This window comes from Rhinolophus sinicus, unplaced genomic scaffold (assembly GCF_057876585.1).
Source record: "Rhinolophus sinicus isolate RSI-liver-muscle unplaced genomic scaffold, RSI-T2T HiC_scaffold_19, whole genome shotgun sequence".
NCBI classification, from domain to species: domain Eukaryota; kingdom Metazoa; phylum Chordata; class Mammalia; order Chiroptera; family Rhinolophidae; genus Rhinolophus; species Rhinolophus sinicus.
This window is the reverse complement of record NW_028290710.1, coordinates 1,150,172-1,177,411: the sequence shown is the minus strand read 5'-3', so window position 1 is coordinate 1,177,411 and position 27,240 is coordinate 1,150,172. Positions and strand designations below refer to the sequence as shown.

The following is a 27,240-nucleotide window of genomic DNA, read 5'->3' as shown; positions in this document are numbered from 1 at the left end:
TTTTAAGAATAATACCTAAAAAATGGCTGCATGAGGTGAGCCTCTGTAAAGCTCCCTTGGAATTTACAATGAATCAAACAACAAAAACTCCACAAAGGACTCCCGCACAGCAGACAGTCAAGACGAACAGGCCCTCTACCGAAGTCACCTACAGGTGAGAGAATCGTGCGAGCGGGGGAGGAGGGAAGGGAGAAGTGCGGAGCCAGAGCAGCGTGGGTGCAAGACGCAGACCTAGCTCAGTTCTCCGAGCTCGCTGCTTCCCGGAACTACCACAGCTAGAGGGAAGAACTCGGACTGTTAGGTCTCAGCTTGTGGCCCACAGGGCTGAGGGGGCAGCATAAAACACGGCTGAACCCAACACTCACCATGGCACAGACCTCAGAGAAAAGACTGAGGGAAGAAGGCTGAAAACGGTGGTTTAAGCCCTAACTGCCCCAGAAAACGGAAGCCTTAGGCACTGAGAAGAGCCACCACCTCCCTACCATCCCAGAGTTCGCCCCGCCCCCACCTGCCTGGTGCTAGAAACGGAACAGTAGCAGTGTCATAGCAAAGGAACAGAATTTTTGCTGTTCTGAGAACTGTGGACTGCAGACACAAATTCACAGCCCAACTAGTTCCGGCAAAGGGGGAGGGAGCTGTGGAAGCAGGACCGTCTGTGGTGGTGGTCGCCGCCATTGCTCTGGGCAACCTCTCACAACTCACCCTGCCCCTGACACCACCTATCTGGGCGGATACCTGCAGGAATAAACAGAACTGCTGAAACATACGGGCTCTGAATCTGGAGCTGGAAGAGCTTTAGAACATCAAAAGCTCTCCACATACCCACCAGGACACTGTGCCCTGTGACCTAGATGAACTACTAACAGAGGAGATGCCCGTCTCCCAGAGAATCACCCCATTGTGTGAGAAGCTAGAATAGTGCAGAGAAAATATAGTACTACCGTGTGGGAGAAGAAAAATAAGCTGCAGTCGGAGAAAAAAATAAAACATTCTACCAACAAGTACTGGAAAACAAAAGAAAGACCACTTCCTATCAACCTGTTGCAGAAGCCACTCCTGTAGATGTCTAGGAAGAGAAATAGTAAAGCAGTAATCGCCATGAATAACCAAGGCAACAAGATAGCTCAGAAAGAAAGTGAAAAATCTCCAGAAAAGGCACTTAAAGATACAGAAATATGTGACTTAAATGACAGAGAATTCAAGATTGCAGTTCGGAAATAACCCAACAAGATGCAAGAAAACACAGATAAGCAGTTAAATGAACTCAGAAACACAAAGAACAGCATGAACATTTTACGAAAGAGATTGAAATTTAAAAAAAGAACCAAATAGAATTTCTGGAGATTAAGAACTCAATAGAAGAAATTAAGAATGAAATAACCAGTTTAGGTAGTAGAGTTGACCAGATGGAGGAAAGAATAGGTGACATAGAAAACAGAAACCTGGAAATGACACGGATGGAAGAAGAAAGAGACTTGAGACTTAAAAGAAATGAAAGAACTCTACAAGAACTTTCTGACTCCATCAGAAAGAGCAATATAAGAATAATGGGCGTACCAGAAGGAGAACAAAGAGAGAAAAGGAGACAGAGAATATAGTCAAACAAATTGTGGATGCAGAACTTCCCAAAGTTGTGGACAGACCTGGACTCTCGAATCCAAGAAACACGTAGAACACCTAATTATCTCTATCCCGACAGGCCTTCTCCAAGGCACATTGTATTGAAGCGGTCTAAAATCAATGACAAAGAAAGAATCCTCAAGGCAGCCAGAGAAAAGACGGTAACGTACAAAGTAAAGCCCATTAGATTATCATCAGATTTTTCAGCAGAAACTCTACAAGCCAGAGGGGAGTGGAACCAAATATTCAAACTATTGAAAGAGAGAAATTATGAGCTTAAGAATAATATATCCAGCAAAGATATCCTTTAGATATGAAGGAGGAATAAAGACCTTTCCTGACATACAGAAGCTGAGGGGATTTTAATAGACGACCTGCACTACAAGAAATACTAAAGGAGGCTATTCAACTAGCATCAACAGGGACAATTTGTGACAACCAAAACTCAAAAAGGGGGAGAGTAAAGGCCTGAACCGGAATATGGAAATGGAGAAAGTAAGCGTGCTGAAGAAAAAGGAATACTCTAAATATCAAACTTTCTTTTCCATAAAGTTAAGGGTAACCACTCAAAAAAAATCCAGAACTGAAATATATACTGTAATGAAAAAAGAAGAAACAGAGGGGAAAATCATAGAATACCACCACACAGAAATAATAGACAACAAAAAGTCAAAGAAACAATGGAGACACAGCCTTAACAGAAAACTAAAGACAGAAGGATAGGAAATCCTTCACATATCAATAATCACCCTAAATGTAAATGGACTGAACTCACAAAATAAAAAGGCACAGAGTAGCAGATTGGATAAAAAATCTAAACCCAACCATATGCTCAGCTACAAGGACAAGCATAGACTCAAAGTGAAAGGGTGGAAATTGACATTCCAAGCAAATGGTACCCAGAGAAAATCAGGTGTAGCCATAATGATATCAGATGAAACAGACTTCAAGGTGAAAAAGATAACAAGAGACAAAGATGGACATTTCATAATGGTGAAGGGGACTATACAACAAGAAGACACAACAGTCATCAATATTTATGCCCCCACGCAGGGAGCACCGAAATATACCAAGAAACTACTAACAACTAAAGGGAGAAATTGACCAAAACATAATTATACTAGGGGACTTAAATACATCATTGACAGCACTGGATAGATCATACAAACAGAAAATAAATAACAAAATAGCAGCCCTAAATGATACATTAGATGAAATGGACATAATTGACATTTATAGAGCACTTCATCCTGCAACATCAGACTATACATTCTTTTCTAGTGTACATGGAACATTCTCAAAGATAGACCATACATTGGGACATAAAATCAGCCTCAGCAAATTTAAGAAGATTGAAATCATACCAAGCATATTCTCTGATCACAAGGCTTTGAAATTGGATATCAACTGCAAAAAGAAAGCAGGAAGAAACACAAATACATGCAATCTTAAGAAAAAAGAACAATAATGGAGGTATCACACTTCCTGACTTTGGCTTGTACTACAGGTCTAAAATAATCAAAACAGCATGGTATTGGCAGAAAAACACACACATAGACCAATGGAATAGAATTGAGAACCCAGAAATGAAACCACATAAATATGGACAGATAATTTTTGACAAAGAAGCTAAAAACATTCAATGGAGCAAAGACAGACTCTTCAATAAATGGTGCTGGGAGAATTGGATAGCCACGTGCAAAAGAATGAAACTGGACTGCTATTTGTCACCATGTACCAAAGTTAATTCAAAATGGATCAAAGACTTAAGCATAAGACCTGACACAATAAACTGCATAGAAGAAAACATAGGTACTAAACTTATGGACCTTGGGTTCAAACAGCATTTTATGAACTTGACTCCAAAGGCAAGGGAAGTAAAAGCTAAAATAAACGAATGGGACTATATGGAACTTAAAAGCTTCTGCACAGCAAAAGAAACCATCGACAAAATAAAGAGGCCACCAACTAAATGGGAGAAGATTTTTGCAAACAGTGCCTCCGATAAGGGGCTAGTATCCAGAATATACAAGGAACTCATGCAACTCAACAACAAAAAAACAAACAACCCAATTGAAAAATGGGCAGAGGACCTGAAGAGACATTTCTCCAAAGAGGATATACAAATGGCAAATAGACATATGAAAAAATGCTCAACATCACTAATCATCAGAGAAATGCAAATCAAAACCACAATGAGATATCATCTCACCCCAGTCAGAATGGCTATCATCAACAAGACAAATAGTAACAAATGTTTGAGAGGCTGTGGAGAAAAAGGAACCCTCATACACTGTTGGTGGGAATGCAGACTGGTGCAGCCGTTATGGAAGGCAGTGTGGAGGTTCCTCAAAAAATTACGAATAGAATTGCCATATGACCCAGCAATCCCTCTCCTGGGTATCTACCCAAAAAATCTGAAAACATTTAGAGATAAAGACACGTGTGCTCCAATGTTCATTGCAGCTTTGTTTACTGTGGCCAAGACATGGAAACAACCAAAATGTCCTTCAATAGATGAATGGATAAAGAAGTTGTGGTATATATACACAATGGAATACTATTCGGCGGTAAGAAAAGATGATATAGGAACATTTGTGACAACATGGATGGATCTTGAGAGAGTAATCCTGAGCGAAATAAGTCAGACAGAAAAAGCAGAGAACCATCTGAATTCACTGATATGTGGTATATAAACCAAAAACAACAAAAGAACAAGACAAACAAATGAGAAACAGAAACTCATAGACACAGATAATAGTTTAGTGGTTGCCAGAGGGTAAGGGGTGTGGGGGGTGGGAGATGAGGGGTAAGGGGGATAGAATATATGGTGATGGAAGGAGAACAGACTCTGGGTGATGAACACAGAATTTGATTTATAGATGATGTAATACAGAATTGTACACCTGAAATCTATGTAATTTTACTAACAATTGTCACCCCAATAAATTTAATAAAATAAAATTTTTAAAAATAATGGTCTAGACATGCAATAAATATCCGTCACTGAATTTTGATAACAAAACTTTAGTTTCAAATTACCAAAGATACCTAGAAATCTTTTCAATGTATATATACAATATAATTATTACTAAAAAGTTTACCTTTTATTTTAATTCTATCTATTTTGTATACTAGTTAAACTTAGAGATTTCAAAGTCAATTATTACCGAAACTGTTTTCTTGACACAGTTTATAACATGGATAACAAACTTATTTTTATAAACCCAGTTAAAACATGAATTTTAGGTTAATAATTTTCAAAGACATGACTGTGTAATCACACCAGACTAAAACCAGCTTTAATATCAAACATTTCACCAGATCATCTGCTCCTGAATAGCGTTTGGGTTAGTTTCTTAGTTTACATAAGCATTTAATTAAAGCCAATCAAATATTACAAACTGGTAACATTATGAGGAACAAGAAAACAGCTGACCACAATCAAACACCTTTTCAGACGGAGATCACAAATTAACAGAATTAGTAATAACTATGGAGAACACAATAAGATATTTAACCAAGAAAACAGCTGGTTGTCACAAGAGCTCTGTAACACATTTTAGAAGCTTTTCCCCATTCCAAGGACCCATCATCTGCACATGGAAACTGAGGTCTAAATAGTGAGTCATCAACACACCTCTTTACAGCTCAGGCCAGGAAGCCCAGAGGCCTCTCCACACTGAGTACAGAGAAAGCAGCCCTCCCACAGCCAAAGGGTCACCCCCAAAGACAGTCAGAGAAAGCACAGACCTTCGTCACACAGCAGTAGGGATGATGGAGTGGCAGGTATCAGATCTCCACAGAATGAAAAGCACTCCAGCCCCAAACCCACTAATCTGTGGCCCCAGCAGGTGCTACTGGACCAGGATCTGTCCGCACTAAAGTGTAAGGAAGGCAGGGGGGACAGATGCCCCTTATGGGCAGAGGCCCCTCAGGACACACTCCCCTGGAAGCTGGCACAGCCAGGCAGAGGCACACTGGGAACTCCAGCTTCTCCCACTGACCACCAGGCCCAATGGATTAAGTGCACCTGGCTGATGGTGGGTCCAGAGAGGATTAGTTTCCTGGGTCACAAAGCCAAGCTCCCGGGACACAGAATGAGAAGGAAAGAAAAACCTGAAGAGATTTTTAGAGAGGGACCAGCAAACTTGGTCTCCGCAGACGCCGGTCTGGAGAGAACTGCTTAACTCCCCAGCCTGTGAGGCCGGCTCCAACGACAGGCTTACGGGAGCCTATGCCTGTGTCCTGTCCCCACGTGGTAGTTCCTTCTTAGGGCAAAGGACACACAAAATACACACACAAGAAAAAAGGAACATCTCTGGGAGGAAAGAATAAAGAAAACCCTAGAGTCTTTAGATGCAGGAAGTTGCTGCACAGATATCTTTTCTCCAATCTAAAAGAAATTCAGAAAGCAGACAAAGGCCTTGCACCCCTTCTAACTTCTGCCCAACTGCTGACAGAGACCAGGAATTGTAATACATGAGCACCTAGAATTCACACACACACACAAATTTCCAAAGACAGTGAGGAGAAATCAGGTAAATATGACATTTTAGACAAGGGTGGCAGTGGGCTCTTAGGCTGCTGCTCGCGATCAGCCCCCGCTTCTCCCGCCGCCGCCGCCAGGATCACCGCGCTCCCCACCCCCTCCGCCAGCGCTGCCCTCGCCCCCTCCCCCGCCCCCGCCGCCGCCATCGCCGTACTCCCTCAAACTCCCTCCTCTGCTCTCTCCCCCTTGGCCGCCAGCACCGCGCTCCCCATCCCCGCCGCCAGTGCTGCCCTGTTCCCCACCCCCGCCCCCGCCGCCGCCATTGCCGCACTCCCTCAATCTCCCTCCTCTGCTCTCCCCGCCTCCAGCACCGCCATCTCCCCCGCCTCCGCCCCAGCCCCCGCCGCCGCCGCCGCCACCATCGCCATACTCCCTCAATCTCCCGCCTCTGCTCTCCCGGCCTCCTCCGCCCCCGCCGCCGCCGCCGCCGCCGCCGCCGCCGCCGCCGCCGCCGCCCCCCCCTCCGCAGCCGCCCAAGCCGCCGCCGCGGGGTCCTCCCACAACTCCCAAGCCCAGGGTTGCCTGCTGGTGCAGGCCTCCCCCAGCCTTGGGGGTGCGGTTGTTGGTAAACCTGGTGGCGGTAGGGGGGCGGGGTGTATGGCGGTCTGGGTCCGGGGAGTCCCAGGATGCCAGAGTTCCACGAATTCTGGCACCATCAGGGAAGTGGCAGTGTCCCATGGAGCCTCGGGTGGCGCGAAGGGGCCTCGCTGCCGGCCAGGAGTAGCCCGCCGCCCACGCCTGGGGCATTCGGAAGAGGCGGGGAGCCGGACTGGGAGGGGGACGCGGTGCTGGCAGAGCCGGCCAGCAGGTCGATGCTCACCACCGGAGCCGCGCATCTGCATGGCGCGCGCTCACGAGGCAGGCCGGGAGCAGGCTCTTGGGGCGCGGGGAGCCGAGTCCCATCGTCTATGGCCGTACCACCCTGAACGCGCCCGATCTCCTCTGATCTCGGGAGCTAAGCAGGGAGGGGCCTGGTTAGTGCTTGGATGGGAGACCGCCTGGGAATACCTGTAGGCTTTTGCTCGCCTCTCCTTTTGCGCCGCCGCCCCTGCGTGGCTCCCTCCGAACCCCTGCCGCCCCTTGCCCCTCTGCAGCCGCCCATCCAGCCGAAGGTCCCCCTGGCCAGAGGCCGGTCAGCCACCCGGCGCTACAAGCTGGCAGCCCCGGCCGCACACCAGGCCCGTCGGCCAGGGCTCACCCCCACACCCTCTTCTTAGTCCTCTTCGCCGAGGCAGGCAGTCAGCCAGCAGCAGTTAGCCGAGCCTGTGTCTCCGCCGGCAGGCACCTCTCCCCACACCCCCGCGCGCCCCCTCCCATCGCCCACAAGAGCCAGGAACCCTCCCTTCCCGCAGTGGCCCCAACACACAGGGTACAAAGAGCCGGGACAAAGCAGGGGACTGAGGGAGCAGCACCCCAACACACCGCACGCCCTCGGACTCCAGGAGAGACCACCACAAGGGGAAGTGCAGGCACGCAGGCACACAACACTCTCAACCAGGGTGCCTGTGGGCTGCCACTCTCCTCCCGCGGGGCGGGGGGTTCCTGGGCGGGGCTCGGAGCCCACTGGCCCTCCCGCCCGGCCCGGGGGCTTCAAGGGTGACTTTCAATGCCCGGGCACTGCCTCCTTAGTGGAGCCCAGCCACGGGCATGACCACACTTCGGTTGAGAAGCTGCCACTTCAAAGCAGCGTCAGTGCGTCTGTCCCAGTCCGTGTGCCCGCTTGTGCGTCCCTCCCCCCTCCCCCACCCCATGTCTCTCTGGCTCTGTGACGTGCCTGTTGGGCTCTGGCTCTGGCTCAGGAGCTCTCTCCCCGCGTGCCAGCCCCCTCTTTCTCTGTCTCTGTCCATGTCTCTCTGTATGTCTAGGTACATACAGGTACATATAGGTGTATATTTCGATCTCGCTCCCTCTTTCTCCTCCTCCCGTTCTCTCTGTCGGTCCCTGTCCTGCGGGGACTCTAGTCCCTCTGCCCGCACAAGAACGCAGGATATGGCGAGGCCAAGAGGGAACACCAACAGAGCCACGGATAGGGGGCTCATAGCACTATGTCTCACGGGCGGCTGGCTCGGAGACACGGCAAGCCGGAGCCGCCCGATCCCCAACCTGTCGGCCGCTTCTCTGCCAACCCACCGACACACCGCCCGTCGACCCGCCAAGCGGGCCCACTGCAATCCGCGCCCCTCTGCAATTTGCAGTCCACCATCCGCGCTTCCTAGCTTGGCCACCGCAGCTCCTCCGGTGGCCAGTGGCCAATTGGCAACAGCTGATGGCCAAGCGGTCACAGCTGATGACCATGCAGCCCCCAAGCAGCACCCCTCCACGCGAGGCCCAGAGCCTGGAGAGTGCTCTCTGCGAGTCTGTCCCCACAGTCCCCGTCTGTCTCTCTCCGCCTCTCTCTTGCTCCGTCTCTGGCCTTCTCTCATCCTCTCTCTCACCTCCCTGGGTCAGGAGAGGTGACGTGTAGCCAGTGAAGGGACCGGACATCGGGCGGGGCTCCGGTCGCTGACGAGGGTTCCAGGGCCCAGACTGAAGGCTTGTGACGAAGGGTGGCTGCAGACTGGAGATGCTGCACCCTGGTGGCGCGGGTGGCTCTCCCTGGCTTTGGGCCTGTGGATGGGTCCGGTCAGGGCCAGGGCCTGGGTTGCACGTCCCTAGGGCCGGAGGGGACTGAGAGGACCCTGCGACCCCCTCGGTGGCCCTGAGAGGTGGGGACAGCACAGCAGCAAGGGGGGTGTGCGGTTGTGTGGCTGGGGGGAGATTTGAGGGGTTGGGGTAGGGGGACGGGGTAAAAGCCCTTCGGGGCCTGGGGAGGCCCAGGATGCCAGGGCGCCCAGACATATGTCACAGTCAGGGAAGTGACAGAGGCCCGTGGAGCCACTGGGGGGCGCGAAGGTGCCTCGCTGCGGGCCAGGAGTAGCCCGTCGCCCACACCAGCGGCGTCCGGAGGAGGCGGGGAGCGGGCGGGAGCCGCTCAGGCAGACGTGCTCGCCACCCTAGCGGCCCAGCAGCACGGCGCGCGCGGTCAGAGGCAGGCCGGGAGCAGGCTCTTGGGGCGCGGGGAGCCGGGTCCCAGCGTCTAGGGCCATACCACCCTGAACGCGCCCGATCTCCTCTGATCTCGGGAGCTAAGCAGGGCGGGGCCTGGTTAGTACTTGGATGGGAGACCGCCTGGGAATAGCTGCAGGCTTTTGCTCGCCTCTCCTTTTGCGCCGCCGCCCCGGCGTGGCTCCCTCCGAACCCCTACCGCACCTTGCCCCTCTGCAGCCGCCCAGGCAGCCGAAGGTCCCCCTGGCCAGAGGAGGGTCAGTCGCCCAGCACTACAAGCTCGCATCCCCGGCCGCACACCAGGCCTGTCGGCCAGGGCTCCCCCCCACTCCCTCTTCTTAGTGCTCTTCGCCAAGGCAGGCCCTCAGCCTGCAGCAGTCAGCCGCCTCTCGGTCGCCGCCACCGCCATCGCAGGGCTCCCTCTCGCTCCCCGACCCTGCCGCCGCCGCAACCCCCAACGCCCAAGCCCAGGGCTGCCTGCCGGCGCAGGCCTCCACCAGGCTCTCTCCATCCCAGGACGTGCCGGTGCTTTGCACCTCTCCCCGAGCCCAGGGCACGCCCATCCCTGCGCCTGCCCTCGGGTCCCGACACACACGATCGGCGTGACCTCGGGCAAACGGGACGCCCACACGCCCCGCCCCACCGGAGTCTTCTGTCTCCGCTGGCAGGCACCTCGCCCCACACCCCCGCGCGCCCCTCCCGTCTCCCACAAGAGCCAGGAGCCCTCCCTTCCCGCCGGCCACGGTGTCCCTGAAACACAGGGCACAAAGAGCCGGGACAAACCAGGGGACGGCGGGAGCAGCACCCCAACACACCACGCGACATCGACTCCAGGGGAGACCACCACAAGGGCAGAGCAGGCACGCAGGCACACAACCCTCACAACCAGGGTGCCTGGGGGCTGCCACCCTCCTCCCGCGGGCGGGTGCCTGGGCGGGGCTCAGAGACCACAGGCCCTCCGGAGACCCTGGCGGGCCGCCCCGGAGGCTTCAATGGTGACTGCCAACGCCAGGGCAATGCCTCCTTAGAGGAGCCCAGCCCCGGGCACGACCACACTCCGGTGGAGGAGCCGCCACTTCAACACAGCCTCAGTGCGTCTGTAACACTCCGTGTGCCCGCCTGTGCGTCCCTCCCACCCTCCCCCACCCCATATCTGTCAGGCTCTGAGAGGTGCCTGTTGGGCCCTGGCTCTGGCTCAGGAGCTCTCTCCCCGCGTGCCAGCCCCCTCTTTCTCTGTCTCTGTCCATGTCTCTCTGTATGTCTAGATACATACATGTACATATACGTGTATATTTCCATCTCGCTCCCTCTTACTCCTCCTCCCGTTCTGTCTGTCTGTCCCTGTCCTGCGGGGACTCTAGCCCCTCTGCCCGCACAAGAATGCAGGATTTGGCGAGGCCAAGAGGGAACACCAACAGACCACGGATAGGGGGCTCATAGCACCATGTCTCACGGGCGGCTGGCTTGGAGACTCGGCAAGCCGGAGCCGCCCGATCCCCAGCCTGCCGGCCGATTCTCTGCCAACCAACAGACCCGCCAACTTACCGACCCACCAAGCCGGCCAACTGCAGTCCGCGCCCCTCTGCAATTTGCAGTCCACAATCCGCGCTTCCTAGCTTGGCCACCGCAGCTCTGCCGGTGGCCAATGGCCAACTGGCAACAGCTGATGGCCAAGCGGTCACGGCTGATATCCATGCAGCCCCCACGCAGCACCCCTCCACGCGAGGCCCAGAGCCTGGAAAGTGCTCTCTGCGAGTCTGTCCCCACAGTCCCCGTCGGTCTCTCTCCGCCTCTCTCTTGCTCTGTCTCTGGCCTTCTCTCATCCTCTCTCTCACCTCCCTGGGTCAGGAGAGGTGACGTGTAGCCAGTGAAGTGAACAGTGATCGGGCGGGACGCCGGTCGCTGACGAGGGGCGAGAACCCAGAAAGAAGGCTGTGTGAGGAAGGGTGGCGGCGGACTGGAGGTGCTGCCCCCTGGTGGCGGGTGGCTCTCCCTGGCTTTGGGCCAGTGGGTGGGGCCGGCCAGGGCCAGGGCCTGGGTTGCACGTCCCTAGGGTGGAGGGGACTGAGAGGACCCTGCGACCCCCTCGGTGGCCCTGAGAGGTGGGGACAGCACAGCAGCAAGGGGGGTGTGCGGTTGTGGGGCTGGGGGGAGATGAGAGGGGTTGGGGTAGGGGGGCGGGGTAAAAGCCCTTCGGGGCCTGGGGAGGCCCAGGATGCCAGGGCGCCCAGACATATGTCACAGTCAGGGAAGTGACGGAGGCCCGTTAGAGCCACTGGGGGGCGCGAAGGGGCCTCGCTGCGGGCCAGGAGTAGCCCGTCGCCCACACCAGCGGCGTCCGGAGGAGGCGGGGAGCTGGCGGGAGGCGCTCGGGCAGACGTGCTCGCCACCCGAGCGGCCCAGCAGCATGGCGTGCGCTCAGAAGCAGGTCGGGAGCAGGCTCTTGGAGTGCCGGGAGCCGGGTCCCAGCGCCTAAGGCCACACCACCCTGCACGCGCCAGATCTCGTCTGATCTCGGGAGCTAAGCAGGGAGGGGCCTGGTTAGTACTTGGATGGGAGACCGCCTGGGAATAGCTGCAGGCTTTTGCTCGCCTCTCCTTTTGCATCGCCGCCCCGGCGTGGCTCCCTGCGAACCCCTGCCGCCCCTTGCCTCTCTGCAGCCGCCCAGCCAGCCGAAGGTCCCCCTGACCAGCAGAGGGTTAGCCGCCAGGCACTACAAGCTGGCAGCCCCGGCCGCACACCAGGCCCGTCGGCCAGGGCTCCCCCGCACACCCTCTTCTCAGTCCTCTTCAGTCCCGGAGGCTGTCATCTCGATCCCTTCGCCGACCTTCGATCGCCGCCACCGCCAACAGCGCTGCCCTCGCCCCCGCCGCCACCGCCAAATCCGCCGCCATCACCGCGCTCCCCACACCCCCCTCCAGCGCTGCCCTCACCCCTGCCCCCGCCCTCGCCACCGCCATCGCTGTACTGCTTCAATCTCCCGCCTCTGCTCTCCCCTCCTCCGCCGCCAGCACCGCCCTCTTCCCCGCTACCGCCGCCGCCGCCGGCGCCAACCCTCCCCGCGCCCAGCGCCCGCCGACACAGCCCCCAACGCTGCCGCCGCCTCCATCACCGACCTCGCAACCCTCCCGCGCCGCTGCCGCCGACGCCGCCAACGCTGCTCGCGATCAGCCCCCGCTTCTCCCGCCGCCGCCGCCAGGATCACCGCGCTCCCCACCCCCTCCGCCAGCGCTGCCCTCGCCCCCTCCCCCGCCCCCGCCGCCGCCATCGCCGTACTCCCTCAAACTCCCTCCTCTGCTCTCTCCCCCTTGGCCGCCAGCACCGCGCTCCCCATCCCCGCCGCCAGTGCTGCCCTGTTCCCCACCCCCGCCCCCGCCGCCGCCATTGCCGCACTCCCTCAATCTCCCTCCTCTGCTCTCCCCGCCTCCAGCACCGCCATCTCCCCCGCCTCCGCCCCAGCCCCCGCCGCCGCCGCCGCCACCATCGCCATACTCCCTCAATCTCCCGCCTCTGCTCTCCCGGCCTCCTCCGCCCCCGCCGCCGCCGCCGCCGCCGCCGCCGCCGCCGCCGCCGCCGCCCCCCCCTCCGCAGCCGCCCAAGCCGCCGCCGCGGGGTCCTCCCACAACTCCCAAGCCCAGGGTTGCCTGCTGGTGCAGGCCTCCCCCAGCCTTGGGGGTGCGGTTGTTGGTAAACCTGGTGGCGGTAGGGGGGCGGGGTGTATGGCGGTCTGGGTCCGGGGAGTCCCAGGATGCCAGAGTTCCACGAATTCTGGCACCATCAGGGAAGTGGCAGTGTCCCATGGAGCCTCGGGTGGCGCGAAGGGGCCTCGCTGCCGGCCAGGAGTAGCCCGCCGCCCACGCCTGGGGCATTCGGAAGAGGCGGGGAGCCGGACTGGGAGGGGGACGCGGTGCTGGCAGAGCCGGCCAGCAGGTCGATGCTCACCACCGGAGCCGCGCATCTGCATGGCGCGCGCTCACGAGGCAGGCCGGGAGCAGGCTCTTGGGGCGCGGGGAGCCGAGTCCCATCGTCTATGGCCGTACCACCCTGAACGCGCCCGATCTCCTCTGATCTCGGGAGCTAAGCAGGGAGGGGCCTGGTTAGTGCTTGGATGGGAGACCGCCTGGGAATACCTGTAGGCTTTTGCTCGCCTCTCCTTTTGCGCCGCCGCCCCTGCGTGGCTCCCTCCGAACCCCTGCCGCCCCTTGCCCCTCTGCAGCCGCCCATCCAGCCGAAGGTCCCCCTGGCCAGAGGCCGGTCAGCCACCCGGCGCTACAAGCTGGCAGCCCCGGCCGCATACCAGGCCCGTCGGCCAGGGCTCACCCCCACACCCTCTTCTTAGTCCTCTTCGCCGAGGCAGGCAGTCAGCCAGCAGCAGTTAGCCGAGCCTGTGTCTCCGCCGGCAGGCACCTCTCCCCACACCCCCGCGCGCCCCCTCCCATCGCCCACAAGAGCCAGGAACCCTCCCTTCCCGCAGTGGCCCCAACACACAGGGTACAAAGAGCCGGGACAAAGCAGGGGACTGAGGGAGCAGCACCCCAACACACCGCACGCCCTCGGACTCCAGGAGAGACCACCACAAGGGGAAGTGCAGGCACGCAGGCACACAACACTCTCAACCAGGGTGCCTGTGGGCTGCCACTCTCCTCCCGCGGGGCGGGGGGTTCCTGGGCGGGGCTCGGAGCCCACTGGCCCTCCCGCCCGGCCCGGGGGCTTCAAGGGTGACTTTCAATGCCCGGGCACTGCCTCCTTAGTGGAGCCCAGCCACGGGCATGACCACACTTCGGTTGAGAAGCTGCCACTTCAAAGCAGCGTCAGTGCGTCTGTCCCAGTCCGTGTGCCCGCTTGTGCGTCCCTCCCCCCTCCCCCACCCCATGTCTCTCTGGCTCTGTGACGTGCCTGTTGGGCTCTGGCTCTGGCTCAGGAGCTCTCTCCCCGCGTGCCAGCCCCCTCTTTCTCTGTCTCTGTCCATGTCTCTCTGTATGTCTAGGTACATACAGGTACATATAGGTGTATATTTCGATCTCGCTCCCTCTTTCTCCTCCTCCCGTTCTCTCTGTCGGTCCCTGTCCTGCGGGGACTCTAGTCCCTCTGCCCGCACAAGAACGCAGGATATGGCGAGGCCAAGAGGGAACACCAACAGAGCCACGGATAGGGGGCTCATAGCACTATGTCTCACGGGCGGCTGGCTCGGAGACACGGCAAGCCGGAGCCGCCCGATCCCCAACCTGTCGGCCGCTTCTCTGCCAACCCACCGACACACCGCCCGTCGACCCGCCAAGCGGGCCCACTGCAATCCGCGCCCCTCTGCAATTTGCAGTCCACCATCCGCGCTTCCTAGCTTGGCCACCGCAGCTCCTCCGGTGGCCAGTGGCCAATTGGCAACAGCTGATGGCCAAGCGGTCACAGCTGATGACCATGCAGCCCCCAAGCAGCACCCCTCCACGCGAGGCCCAGAGCCTGGAGAGTGCTCTCTGCGAGTCTGTCCCCACAGTCCCCGTCTGTCTCTCTCCGCCTCTCTCTTGCTCCGTCTCTGGCCTTCTCTCATCCTCTCTCTCACCTCCCTGGGTCAGGAGAGGTGACGTGTAGCCAGTGAAGGGACCGGACATCGGGCGGGGCTCCGGTCGCTGACGAGGGTTCCAGGGCCCAGACTGAAGGCTTGTGACGAAGGGTGGCTGCAGACTGGAGATGCTGCACCCTGGTGGCGCGGGTGGCTCTCCCTGGCTTTGGGCCTGTGGATGGGTCCGGTCAGGGCCAGGGCCTGGGTTGCACGTCCCTAGGGCCGGAGGGGACTGAGAGGACCCTGCGACCCCCTCGGTGGCCCTGAGAGGTGGGGACAGCACAGCAGCAAGGGGGGTGTGCGGTTGTGTGGCTGGGGGGAGATTTGAGGGGTTGGGGTAGGGGGACGGGGTAAAAGCCCTTCGGGGCCTGGGGAGGCCCAGGATGCCAGGGCGCCCAGACATATGTCACAGTCAGGGAAGTGACAGAGGCCCGTGGAGCCACTGGGGGGCGCGAAGGTGCCTCGCTGCGGGCCAGGAGTAGCCCGTCGCCCACACCAGCGGCGTCCGGAGGAGGCGGGGAGCGGGCGGGAGCCGCTCAGGCAGACGTGCTCGCCACCCTAGCGGCCCAGCAGCACGGCGCGCGCGGTCAGAGGCAGGCCGGGAGCAGGCTCTTGGGGCGCGGGGAGCCGGGTCCCAGCGTCTAGGGCCATACCACCCTGAACGCGCCCGATCTCCTCTGATCTCGGGAGCTAAGCAGGGCGGGGCCTGGTTAGTACTTGGATGGGAGACCGCCTGGGAATAGCTGCAGGCTTTTGCTCGCCTCTCCTTTTGCGCCGCCGCCCCGGCGTGGCTCCCTCCGAACCCCTGCCGCACCTTGCCCCTCTGCAGCCGCCCAGGCAGCCGAAGGTCCCCCTGGCCAGAGGAGGGTCAGTCGCCCAGCACTACAAGCTCGCATCCCCGGCCGCACACCAGGCCTGTCGGCCAGGGCTCCCCCCCACTCCCTCTTCTTAGTGCTCTTCGCCAAGGCAGGCCCTCAGCCTGCAGCAGTCAGCCGCCTCTCGGTCGCCGCCACCGCCATCGCAGGGCTCCCTCTCGCTCCCCGACCCTGCCGCCGCCGCAACCCCCAACGCCCAAGCCCAGGGCTGCCTGCCGGCGCAGGCCTCCACCAGGCTCTCTCCATCCCAGGACGTGCCGGTGCTTTGCACCTCTCCCCGAGCCCAGGGCACGCCCATCCCTGCGCCTGCCCTCGGGTCCCGACACACACGATCGGCGTGACCTCGGGCAAACGGGACGCCCACACGCCCCGCCCCACCGGAGTCTTCTGTCTCCGCTGGCAGGCACCTCGCCCCACACCCCCGCGCGCCCCTCCCGTCTCCCACAAGAGCCAGGAGCCCTCCCTTCCCGCCGGCCACGGTGTCCCTGAAACACAGGGCACAAAGAGCCGGGACAAACCAGGGGACGGCGGGAGCAGCACCCCAACACACCACGCGACATCGACTCCAGGGGAGACCACCACAAGGGCAGAGCAGGCACGCAGGCACACAACCCTCACAACCAGGGTGCCTGGGGGTGCCACTCTCCTCCCGCGGGCGGGTGCCTGGGCGGGGCTCAGAGACCACAGGCCCTCCGGAGACCCTGGCGGGCCGCCCCGGAGGCTTCAATGGTGACTGCCAACGCCAGGGCAATGCCTCCTTAGAGGAGCCCAGCCCCGGGCACGACCACACTCCGGTGGAGGAGCCGCCACTTCAACACAGCCTCAGTGCGTCTGTAACACTCCGTGTGCCCGCCTGTGCGTCCCTCCCACCCTCCCCCACCCCATATCTGTCAGGCTCTGAGAGGTGCCTGTTGGGCCCTGGCTCTGGCTCAGGAGCTCTCTCCCCGCGTGCCAGCCCCCTCTTTCTCTGTCTCTGTCCATGTCTCTCTGTATGTCTAGATACATACATGTACATATACGTGTATATTTCCATCTCGCTCCCTCTTACTCCTCCTCCCGTTCTGTCTGTCTGTCCCTGTCCTGCGGGGACTCTAGCCCCTCTGCCCGCACAAGAATGCAGGATTTGGCGAGGCCAAGAGGGAACACCAACAGACCACGGATAGGGGGCTCATAGCACCATGTCTCACGGGCGGCTGGCTTGGAGACTCGGCAAGCCGGAGCCGCCCGATCCCCAGCCTGCCGGCCGATTCTCTGCCAACCAACAGACCCGCCAACTTACCGACCCACCAAGCCGGCCAACTGCAGTCCGCGCCCCTCTGCAATTTGCAGTCCACAATCCGCGCTTCCTAGCTTGGCCACCGCAGCTCTGCCGGTGGCCAATGGCCAACTGGCAACAGCTGATGTCCAAGCGGTCACGGCTGATATCCATGCAGCCCCCACGCAGCACCCCTCCACGCGAGGCCCAGAGCCTGGAAAGTGCTCTCTGCGAGTCTGTCCCCACAGTCCCCGTCGGTCTCTCTCCGCCTCTCTCTTGCTCTGTCTCTGGCCTTCTCTCATCCTCTCTCTCACCTCCCTGGGTCAGGAGAGGTGACGTGTAGCCAGTGAAGTGAACAGTGATCGGGCGGGACGCCGGTCGCTGACGAGGGGCGAGAACCCAGAAAGAAGGCTGTGTGAGGAAGGGTGGCGGCGGACTGGAGGTGCTGCCCCCTGGTGGCGGGTGGCTCTCCCTGGCTTTGGGCCAGTGGGTGGGGCCGGCCAGGGCCAGGGCCTGGGTTGCACGTCCCTAGGGTGGAGGGGACTGAGAGGACCCTGCGACCCCCTCGGTGGCCCTGAGAGGTGGGGACAGCACAGCAGCAAGGGGGGTGTGCGGTTGTGGGGCTGGGGGGAGATGAGAGGGGTTGGGGTAGGGGGGCGGGGTAAAAGCCCTTCGGGGCCTGGGGAGGCCCAGGATGCCAGGGCGCCCAGACATATGTCACAGTCAGGGAAGTGACGGAGGCCCGTTAGAGCCACTGGGGGGCGCGAAGGGGCCTCGCTGCGGGCCAGGAGTAGCCCGTCGCCCACACCAGCGGCGTCCGGAGGAGGCGGGGAGCTGGCGGGAGGCGCTCGGGCAGACGTGCTCGCCACCCGAGCGGCCCAGCAGCATGGCGTGCGCTCAGAAGCAGGTCGGGAGCAGGCTCTTGGAGTGCCGGGAGCCGGGTCCCAGCGCCTAAGGCCACACCACCCTGCACGCGCCAGATCTCGTCTGATCTCGGGAGCTAAGCAGGGAGGGGCCTGGTTAGTACTTGGATGGGAGACCGCCTGGGAATAGCTGCAGGCTTTTGCTCGCCTCTCCTTTTGCATCGCCGCCCCGGCGTGGCTCCCTGCGAACCCCTGCCGCCCCTTGCCTCTCTGCAGCCGCCCAGCCAGCCGAAGGTCCCCCTGACCAGCAGAGGGTTAGCCGCCAGGCACTACAAGCTGGCAGCCCCGGCCGCACACCAGGCCCGTCGGCCAGGGCTCCCCCGCACACCCTCTTCTCAGTCCTCTTCAGTCCCGGAGGCTGTCATCTCGATCCCTTCGCCGACCTTCGATCGCCGCCACCGCCAACAGCGCTGCCCTCGCCCCCGCCGCCACCGCCAAATCCGCCGCCATCACCGCGCTCCCCACACCCCCCTCCAGCGCTGCCCTCACCCCTGCCCCCGCCCTCGCCACCGCCATCGCTGTACTGCTTCAATCTCCCGCCTCTGCTCTCCCCTCCTCCGCCGCCAGCACCGCCCTCTTCCCCGCTACCGCCGCCGCCGCCGGCGCCAACCCTCCCCGCGCCCAGCGCCCGCCGACACAGCCCCCAACGCTGCCGCCGCCTCCATCACCGACCTCGCAACCCTCCCGCGCCGCTGCCGCCGACGCCGCCAACGCTGCTCGCGATCAGCCCCCGCTTCTCCCGCCGCCGCCGCCAGGATCACCGCGCTCCCCACCCCCTCCGCCAGCGCTGCCCTCGCCCCCTCCCCCGCCCCCGCCGCCGCCATCGCCGTACTCCCTCAAACTCCCTCCTCTGCTCTCTCCCCCTTGGCCGCCAGCACCGCGCTCCCCATCCCCGCCGCCAGTGCTGCCCTGTTCCCCACCCCCGCCCCCGCCGCCGCCATTGCCGCACTCCCTCAATCTCCCTCCTCTGCTCTCCCCGCCTCCAGCACCGCCATCTCCCCCGCCTCCGCCCCAGCCCCCGCCGCCGCCGCCGCCACCATCGCCATACTCCCTCAATCTCCCGCCTCTGCTCTCCCGGCCTCCTCCGCCCCCGCCGCCGCCGCCGCCGCCGCCGCCGCCGCCGCCGCCGCCGCCCCCCCCTCCGCAGCCGCCCAAGCCGCCGCCGCGGGGTCCTCCCACAACTCCCAAGCCCAGGGTTGCCTGCTGGTGCAGGCCTCCCCCAGCCTTGGGGGTGCGGTTGTTGGTAAACCTGGTGGCGGTAGGGGGGCGGGGTGTATGGCGGTCTGGGTCCGGGGAGTCCCAGGATGCCAGAGTTCCACGAATTCTGGCACCATCAGGGAAGTGGCAGTGTCCCATGGAGCCTCGGGTGGCGCGAAGGGGCCTCGCTGCCGGCCAGGAGTAGCCCGCCGCCCACGCCTGGGGCATTCGGAAGAGGCGGGGAGCCGGACTGGGAGGGGGACACGGTGCTGGCAGAGCCGGCCAGCAGGTCGATGCTCACCACCGGAGCCGCGCATCTGCATGGCGCGCGCTCACGAGGCAGGCCGGGAGCAGGCTCTTGGGGCGCGGGGAGCCGAGTCCCATCGTCTATGGCCGTACCACCCTGAACGCGCCCGATCTCCTCTGATCTCGGGAGCTAAGCAGGGAGGGGCCTGGTTAGTGCTTGGATGGGAGACCGCCTGGGAATACCTGTAGGCTTTTGCTCGCCTCTCCTTTTGCGCCGCCGCCCCTGCGTGGCTCCCTCCGAACCCCTGCCGCCCCTTGCCCCTCTGCAGCCGCCCATCCAGCCAAAGGTCCCCCTGGCCAGAGGCCGGTCAGCCACCCGGCGCTACAAGCTGGCAGCCCCGGCCGCACACCAGGCCCGTCGGCCAGGGCTCACCCCCACACCCTCTTCTTAGTCCTCTTCGCCGAGGCAGGCAGTCAGCCAGCAGCAGTTAGCCGAGCCTGTGTCTCCGCCGGCAGGCACCTCTCCCCACACCCCCGCGCGCCCCCTCCCATCGCCCACAAGAGCCAGGAACCCTCCCTTCCCGCAGTGGCCCCAACACACAGGGTACAAAGAGCCGGGACAAAGCAGGGGACTGAGGGAGCAGCACCCCAACACACCGCACGCCCTCGGACTCCAGGAGAGACCACCACAAGGGGAAGTGCAGGCACGCAGGCACACAACACTCTCAACCAGGGTGCCTGTGGGCTGCCACTCTCCTCCCGCGGGGCGGGGGGTTCCTGGGCGGGGCTCGGAGCCCACTGGCCCTCCCGCCCGGCCCGGGGGCTTCAAGGGTGACTTTCAATGCCCGGGCACTGCCTCCTTAGTGGAGCCCAGCCACGGGCATGACCACACTTCGGTTGAGAAGCTGCCACTTCAAAGCAGCGTCAGTGCGTCTGTCCCAGTCCGTGTGCCCGCTTGTGCGTCCCTCCCCCCTCCCCCACCCCATGTCTCTCTGGCTCTGTGACGTGCCTGTTGGGCTCTGGCTCTGGCTCAGGAGCTCTCTCCCCGCGTGCCAGCCCCCTCTTTCTCTGTCTCTGTCCATGTCTCTCTGTATGTCTAGGTACATACAGGTACATATAGGTGTATATTTCGATCTCGCTCCCTCTTTCTCCTCCTCCCGTTCTCTCTGTCGGTCCCTGTCCTGCGGGGACTCTAGTCCCTCTGCCCGCACAAGAACGCAGGATATGGCGAGGCCAAGAGGGAACACCAACAGAGCCACGGATAGGGGGCTCATAGCACTATGTCTCACGGGCGGCTGGCTCGGAGACACGGCAAGCCGGAGCCGCCCGATCCCCAACCTGTCGGCCGCTTCTCTGCCAACCCACCGACACACCGCCCGTCGACCCGCCAAGCGGGCCCACTGCAATCCGCGCCCCTCTGCAATTTGCAGTCCACCATCCGCGCTTCCTAGCTTGGCCACCGCAGCTCCTCCGGTGGCCAGTGGCCAATTGGCAACAGCTGATGGCCAAGCGGTCACAGCTGATGACCATGCAGCCCCCAAGCAGCACCCCTCCACGCGAGGCCCAGAGCCTGGAGAGTGCTCTCTGCGAGTCTGTCCCCACAGTCCCCGTCTGTCTCTCTCCGCCTCTCTCTTGCTCCGTCTCTGGCCTTCTCTCATCCTCTCTCTCACCTCCCTGGGTCAGGAGAGGTGACGTGTAGCCAGTGAAGGGACCGGACATCGGGCGGGGCTCCGGTCGCTGACGAGGGTTCCAGGGCCCAGACTGAAGGCTTGTGACGAAGGGTGGCTGCAGACTGGAGATGCTGCACCCTGGTGGCGCGGGTGGCTCTCCCTGGCTTTGGGCCTGTGGATGGGTCCGGTCAGGGCCAGGGCCTGGGTTGCACGTCCCTAGGGCCGGAGGGGACTGAGAGGACCCTGCGACCCCCTCGGTGGCCCTGAGAGGTGGGGACAGCACAGCAGCAAGGGGGGTGTGCGGTTGTGTGGCTGGGGGGAGATTTGAGGGGTTGGGGTAGGGGGACGGGGTAAAAGCCCTTCGGGGCCTGGGGAGGCCCAGGATGCCAGGGCGCCCAGACATATGTCACAGTCAGGGAAGTGACAGAGGCCCGTGGAGCCACTGGGGGGCGCGAAGGTGCCTCGCTGCGGGCCAGGAGTAGCCCGTCGCCCACACCAGCGGCGTCCAGAGGAGGCGGGGAGCGGGCGGGAGCCGCTCAGGCAGACGTGCTCGCCACCCTAGCGGCCCAGCAGCACGGCGCGCGCGGTCAGAGGCAGGCCGGGAGCAGGCTCTTGGGGCGCGGGGAGCCGGGTCCCAGCGTCTAGGGCCATACCACCCTGAACGCGCCCGATCTCCTCTGATCTCGGGAGCTAAGCAGGGCGGGGCCTGGTTAGTACTTGGATGGGAGACCGCCTGGGAATAGCTGCAGGCTTTTGCTCGCCTCTCCTTTTGCGCCGCCGCCCCGGCGTGGCTCCCTCCGAACCCCTGCCGCACCTTGCCCCTCTGCAGCCGCCCAGGCAGCCGAAGGTCCCCCTGGCCAGAGGAGGGTCAGTCGCCCAGCACTACAAGCTCGCATCCCCGGCCGCACACCAGGCCTGTCGGCCAGGGCTCCCCCCCACTCCCTCTTCTTAGTGCTCTTCGCCAAGGCAGGCCCTCAGCCTGCAGCAGTCAGCCGCCTCTCGGTCGCCGCCACCGCCATCGCAGGGCTCCCTCTCGCTCCCCGACCCTGCCGCCGCCGCAACCCCCAACGCCCAAGCCCAGGGCTGCCTGCCGGCGCAGGCCTCCACCAGGCTCTCTCCATCCCAGGACGTGCCGGTGCTTTGCACCTCTCCCCGAGCCCAGGGCACGCCCATCCCTGCGCCTGCCCTCGGGTCCCGACACACACGATCGGCGTGACCTCGGGCAAACGGGACGCCCACACGCCCCGCCCCACCGGAGTCTTCTGTCTCCGCTGGCAGGCACCTCGCCCCACACCCCCGCGCGCCCCTCCCGTCTCCCACAAGAGCCAGGAGCCCTCCCTTCCCGCCGGCCACGGTGTCCCTGAAACACAGGGCACAAAGAGCCGGGACAAACCAGGGGACGGCGGGAGCAGCACCCCAACACACCACGCGACATCGACTCCAGGGGAGACCACCACAAGGGCAGAGCAGGCACGCAGGCACACAACCCTCACAACCAGGGTGCCTGGGGGTGCCACTCTCCTCCCGCGGGCGGGTGCCTGGGCGGGGCTCAGAGACCACAGGCCCTCCGGAGACCCTGGCGGGCCGCCCCGGAGGCTTCAATGGTGACTGCCAACGCCAGGGCAATGCCTCCTTAGAGGAGCCCAGCCCCGGGCACGACCACACTCCGGTGGAGGAGCCGCCACTTCAACACAGCCTCAGTGCGTCTGTAACACTCCGTGTGCCCGCCTGTGCGTCCCTCCCACCCTCCCCCACCCCATATCTGTCAGGCTCTGAGAGGTGCCTGTTGGGCCCTGGCTCTGGCTCAGGAGCTCTCTCCCCGCGTGCCAGCCCCCTCTTTCTCTGTCTCTGTCCATGTCTCTCTGTATGTCTAGATACATACATGTACATATACGTGTATATTTCCATCTCGCTCCCTCTTACTCCTCCTCCCGTTCTGTCTGTCTGTCCCTGTCCTGCGGGGACTCTAGCCCCTCTGCCCGCACAAGAATGCAGGATTTGGCGAGGCCAAGAGGGAACACCAACAGACCACGGATAGGGGGCTCATAGCACCATGTCTCACGGGCGGCTGGCTTGGAGACTCGGCAAGCCGGAGCCGCCCGATCCCCAGCCTGCCGGCCGATTCTCTGCCAACCAACAGACCCGCCAACTTACCGACCCACCAAGCCGGCCAACTGCAGTCCGCGCCCCTCTGCAATTTGCAGTCCACAATCCGCGCTTCCTAGCTTGGCCACCGCAGCTCTGCCGGTGGCCAATGGCCAACTGGCAACAGCTGATGGCCAAGCGGTCACGGCTGATATCCATGCAGCCCCCACGCAGCACCCCTCCACGCGAGGCCCAGAGCCTGGAAAGTGCTCTCTGCGAGTCTGTCCCCACAGTCCCCGTCGGTCTCTCTCCGCCTCTCTCTTGCTCTGTCTCTGGCCTTCTCTCATCCTCTCTCTCACCTCCCTGGGTCAGGAGAGGTGACGTGTAGCCAGTGAAGTGAACAGTGATCGGGCGGGACGCCGGTCGCTGACGAGGGGCGAGAACCCAGAAAGAAGGCTGTGTGAGGAAGGGTGGCGGCGGACTGGAGGTGCTGCCCCCTGGTGGCGGGTGGCTCTCCCTGGCTTTGGGCCAGTGGGTGGGGCCGGCCAGGGCCAGGGCCTGGGTTGCACGTCCCTAGGGTGGAGGGGACTGAGAGGACCCTGCGACCCCCTCGGTGGCCCTGAGAGGTGGGGACAGCACAGCAGCAAGGGGGGTGTGCGGTTGTGGGGCTGGGGGGAGATGAGAGGGGTTGGGGTAGGGGGGCGGGGTAAAAGCCCTTCGGGGCCTGGGGAGGCCCAGGATGCCAGGGCGCCCAGACATATGTCACAGTCAGGGAAGTGACGGAGGCCCGTTAGAGCCACTGGGGGGCGCGAAGGGGCCTCGCTGCGGGCCAGGAGTAGCCCGTCGCCCACACCAGCGGCGTCCGGAGGAGGCGGGGAGCTGGCGGGAGGCGCTCGGGCAGACGTGCTCGCCACCCGAGCGGCCCAGCAGCATGGCGTGCGCTCAGAAGCAGGTCGGGAGCAGGCTCTTGGAGTGCCGGGAGCCGGGTCCCAGCGCCTAAGGCCACACCACCCTGCACGCGCCAGATCTCGTCTGATCTCGGGAGCTAAGCAGGGAGGGGCCTGGTTAGTACTTGGATGGGAGACCGCCTGGGAATAGCTGCAGGCTTTTGCTCGCCTCTCCTTTTGCATCGCCGCCCCGGCGTGGCTCCCTGCGAACCCCTGCCGCCCCTTGCCTCTCTGCAGCCGCCCAGCCAGCCGAAGGTCCCCCTGACCAGCAGAGGGTTAGCCGCCAGGCACTACAAGCTGGCAGCCCCGGCCGCACACCAGGCCCGTCGGCCAGGGCTCCCCCGCACACCCTCTTCTCAGTCCTCTTCAGTCCCGGAGGCTGTCATCTCGATCCCTTCGCCGACCTTCGATCGCCGCCACCGCCAACAGCGCTGCCCTCGCCCCCGCCGCCACCGCCAAATCCGCCGCCATCACCGCGCTCCCCACACCCCCCTCCAGCGCTGCCCTCACCCCTGCCCCCGCCCTCGCCACCGCCATCGCTGTACTGCTTCAATCTCCCGCCTCTGCTCTCCCCTCCGCCGCCGCCAGCACCGCCCTCTTCCCCGCTACCGCCGCCGCCGGCGCCAACCCTCCCCGCGCCCAGCGCCCGCCGACACAGCCCCCAACGCTGCCGCCGCCTCCATCGCCGACCTCGCAACCCTCCCGCGCCGCCGCCGCCGCCAACGCTGCTCGCGATCAGCCCCCGCTTCTCCCGCCGCCGCCGCCAGGATCACCGCGCTCCCCACCCCCTCCGCCAGCGCTGCCCTCGCCCCCTCCCCCGCCCCCGCCGCCGCCATCGCCGTACTCCCTCAAACTCCCTCCTCTGCTCTCCCCACCTCGGCCGCCAGCACCGCGCTCCCCATCCCCGCCGCCAGTGCTGCCCTGTTCCCCACCCCCACCCCCGCCGCCGCCATTGCCGCACTCCCTCAATCTCCCTCCTCTGCTCTCCCCGCCTCCAGCACCGCCATCTCCCCCGCCTCCGCCCCAGCCCCCGCCGCCGCCGCCGCCACCATCGCCATACTGCCTCAATCTCCCGCCTCTGCTCTCCCGGCCTCCTCCGCCCCCGCCGCCGCCGCCGCCGCCGCCGCCGCCGCCGCCGCCGCCGCAGCCCCCCCTTCCGCAGCCGCCCATGCCGCCGCCGCGGGGTCCTCCCACAACTCCCAAGCCCAGGGTTGCCTGCTGGTGCAGGCCTCCCCCAGCCTTGGGGGTGCGGTTGTTGGTAAACCTGGTTGCGGTAGGGGGGCGGGGTGTATGGCGGTCTGGGTCCGGGGAGTCCCAGGATGCCAGAGTTCCACGAATTCTGGCACCATCAGGGAAGTGGCAGTGTCCCATGGAGCCTCGGGTGGCGCGAAGGGGCCTCGCTGCCGGCCAGGAGTAGCCCGCCGCCCACGCCTGGGGCATTCGGAAGAGGCGGGGAGCCGGACTGGGAGGGGGACGCGGTGCTGGCAGAGCCGGCCAGCAGGTCGATGCTCACCACCGGAGCCGCGCATCTGCATGGCGCGCGCTCACGAGGCAGGCCGGGAGCAGGCTCTTGGGGCGCGGGGAGCCGAGTCCCATCGTCTATGGCCGTACCACCCTGAACGCGCCCGATCTCCTCTGATCTCGGGAGCTAAGCAGGGAGGGGCCTGGTTAGTGCTTGGATGGGAGACCGCCTGGGAATACCTGTAGGCTTTTGCTCGCCTCTCCTTTTGCGCCGCCGCCCCTGCGTGGCTCCCTCCGAACCCCTGCCGCCCCTTGCCCCTCTGCAGCCGCCCATCCAGCCGAAGGTCCCCCTGGCCAGAGGCCGGTCAGCCACCCGGCGCTACAAGCTGGCAGCCCCGGCCGCACACCAGGCCCGTCGGCCAGGGCTCACCCCCACACCCTCTTCTTAGTCCTCTTCGCCGAGGCAGGCAGTCAGCCAGCAGCAGTTAGCCGAGCCTGTGTCTCCGCCGGCAGGCACCTCTCCCCACACCCCCGCGCGCCCCCTCCCATCGCCCACAAGAGCCAGGAACCCTCCCTTCCCGCAGTGGCCCCAACACACAGGGTACAAAGAGCCGGGACAAAGCAGGGGACTGAGGGAGCAGCACCCCAACACACCGCACGCCCTCGGACTCCAGGAGAGACCACCACAAGGGGAAGTGCAGGCACGCAGGCACACAACACTCTCAACCAGGGTGCCTGTGGGCTGCCACTCTCCTCCCGCGGGGCGGGGGGTTCCTGGGCGGGGCTCGGAGCCCACTGGCCCTCCCGCCCGGCCCGGGGGCTTCAAGGGTGACTTTCAATGCCCGGGCACTGCCTCCTTAGTGGAGCCCAGCCACGGGCATGACCACACTTCGGTTGAGAAGCTGCCACTTCAAAGCAGCGTCAGTGCGTCTGTCCCAGTCCGTGTGCCCGCTTGTGCGTCCCTCCCCCCTCCCCCACCCCATGTCTCTCTGGCTCTGTGACGTGCCTGTTGGGCTCTGGCTCTGGCTCAGGAGCTCTCTCCCCGCGTGCCAGCCCCCTCTTTCTCTGTCTCTGTCCATGTCTCTCTGTATGTCTAGGTACATACAGGTACATATAGGTGTATATTTCGATCTCGCTCCCTCTTTCTCCTCCTCCCGTTCTCTCTGTCGGTCCCTGTCCTGCGGGGACTCTAGTCCCTCTGCCCGCACAAGAACGCAGGATATGGCGAGGCCAAGAGGGAACACCAACAGAGCCACGGATAGGGGGCTCATAGCACTATGTCTCACGGGCGGCTGGCTCGGAGACACGGCAAGCCGGAGCCGCCCGATCCCCAACCTGTCGGCCGCTTCTCTGCCAACCCACCGACACACCGCCCGTCGACCCGCCAAGCGGGCCCACTGCAATCCGCGCCCCTCTGCAATTTGCAGTCCACCATCCGCGCTTCCTAGCTTGGCCACCGCAGCTCCTCCGGTGGCCAGTGGCCAATTGGCAACAGCTGATGGCCAAGCGGTCACAGCTGATGACCATGCAGCCCCCAAGCAGCACCCCTCCACGCGAGGCCCAGAGCCTGGAGAGTGCTCTCTGCGAGTCTGTCCCCACAGTCCCCGTCTGTCTCTCTCCGCCTCTCTCTTGCTCCGTCTCTGGCCTTCTCTCATCCTCTCTCTCACCTCCCTGGGTCAGGAGAGGTGACGTGTAGCCAGTGAAGGGACCGGACATCGGGCGGGGCTCCGGTCGCTGACGAGGGTTCCAGGGCCCAGACTGAAGGCTTGTGACGAAGGGTGGCTGCAGACTGGAGATGCTGCACCCT

The 27,240-nt window shown here is 62.4% G+C and overlaps 10 pseudogenes; all 10 read left to right on the top strand.

Moving 5' to 3' along the window:
* Nucleotides 1–7,076: 7,076 nt before the first annotated feature.
* On the top strand, nt 7,077–7,196 carry LOC148754512 (5S ribosomal RNA; annotated as a pseudogene).
* Nucleotides 7,197–9,246: 2,050 nt separating this feature from the next.
* LOC148754511 (5S ribosomal RNA) lies at nt 9,247–9,366 on the top strand (annotated as a pseudogene).
* A 2,321-nt stretch (nt 9,367–11,687) lies between these two features.
* LOC148754510 (5S ribosomal RNA) lies at nt 11,688–11,807 on the top strand (annotated as a pseudogene).
* A 1,436-nt stretch (nt 11,808–13,243) lies between these two features.
* Nucleotides 13,244–13,363, top strand: LOC148754509 (5S ribosomal RNA; annotated as a pseudogene).
* Nucleotides 13,364–15,413: 2,050 nt separating this feature from the next.
* Nucleotides 15,414–15,533, top strand: LOC148754508 (5S ribosomal RNA; annotated as a pseudogene).
* A 2,320-nt stretch (nt 15,534–17,853) lies between these two features.
* Nucleotides 17,854–17,973, top strand: LOC148754507 (5S ribosomal RNA; annotated as a pseudogene).
* Nucleotides 17,974–19,409: 1,436 nt separating this feature from the next.
* LOC148754506 (5S ribosomal RNA) lies at nt 19,410–19,529 on the top strand (annotated as a pseudogene).
* A 2,050-nt stretch (nt 19,530–21,579) lies between these two features.
* LOC148754505 (5S ribosomal RNA) lies at nt 21,580–21,699 on the top strand (annotated as a pseudogene).
* Nucleotides 21,700–24,019: 2,320 nt separating this feature from the next.
* Nucleotides 24,020–24,139, top strand: LOC148754504 (5S ribosomal RNA; annotated as a pseudogene).
* Nucleotides 24,140–25,569: 1,430 nt separating this feature from the next.
* LOC148754503 (5S ribosomal RNA) lies at nt 25,570–25,689 on the top strand (annotated as a pseudogene).
* Nucleotides 25,690–27,240: the final 1,551 nt, after the last annotated feature.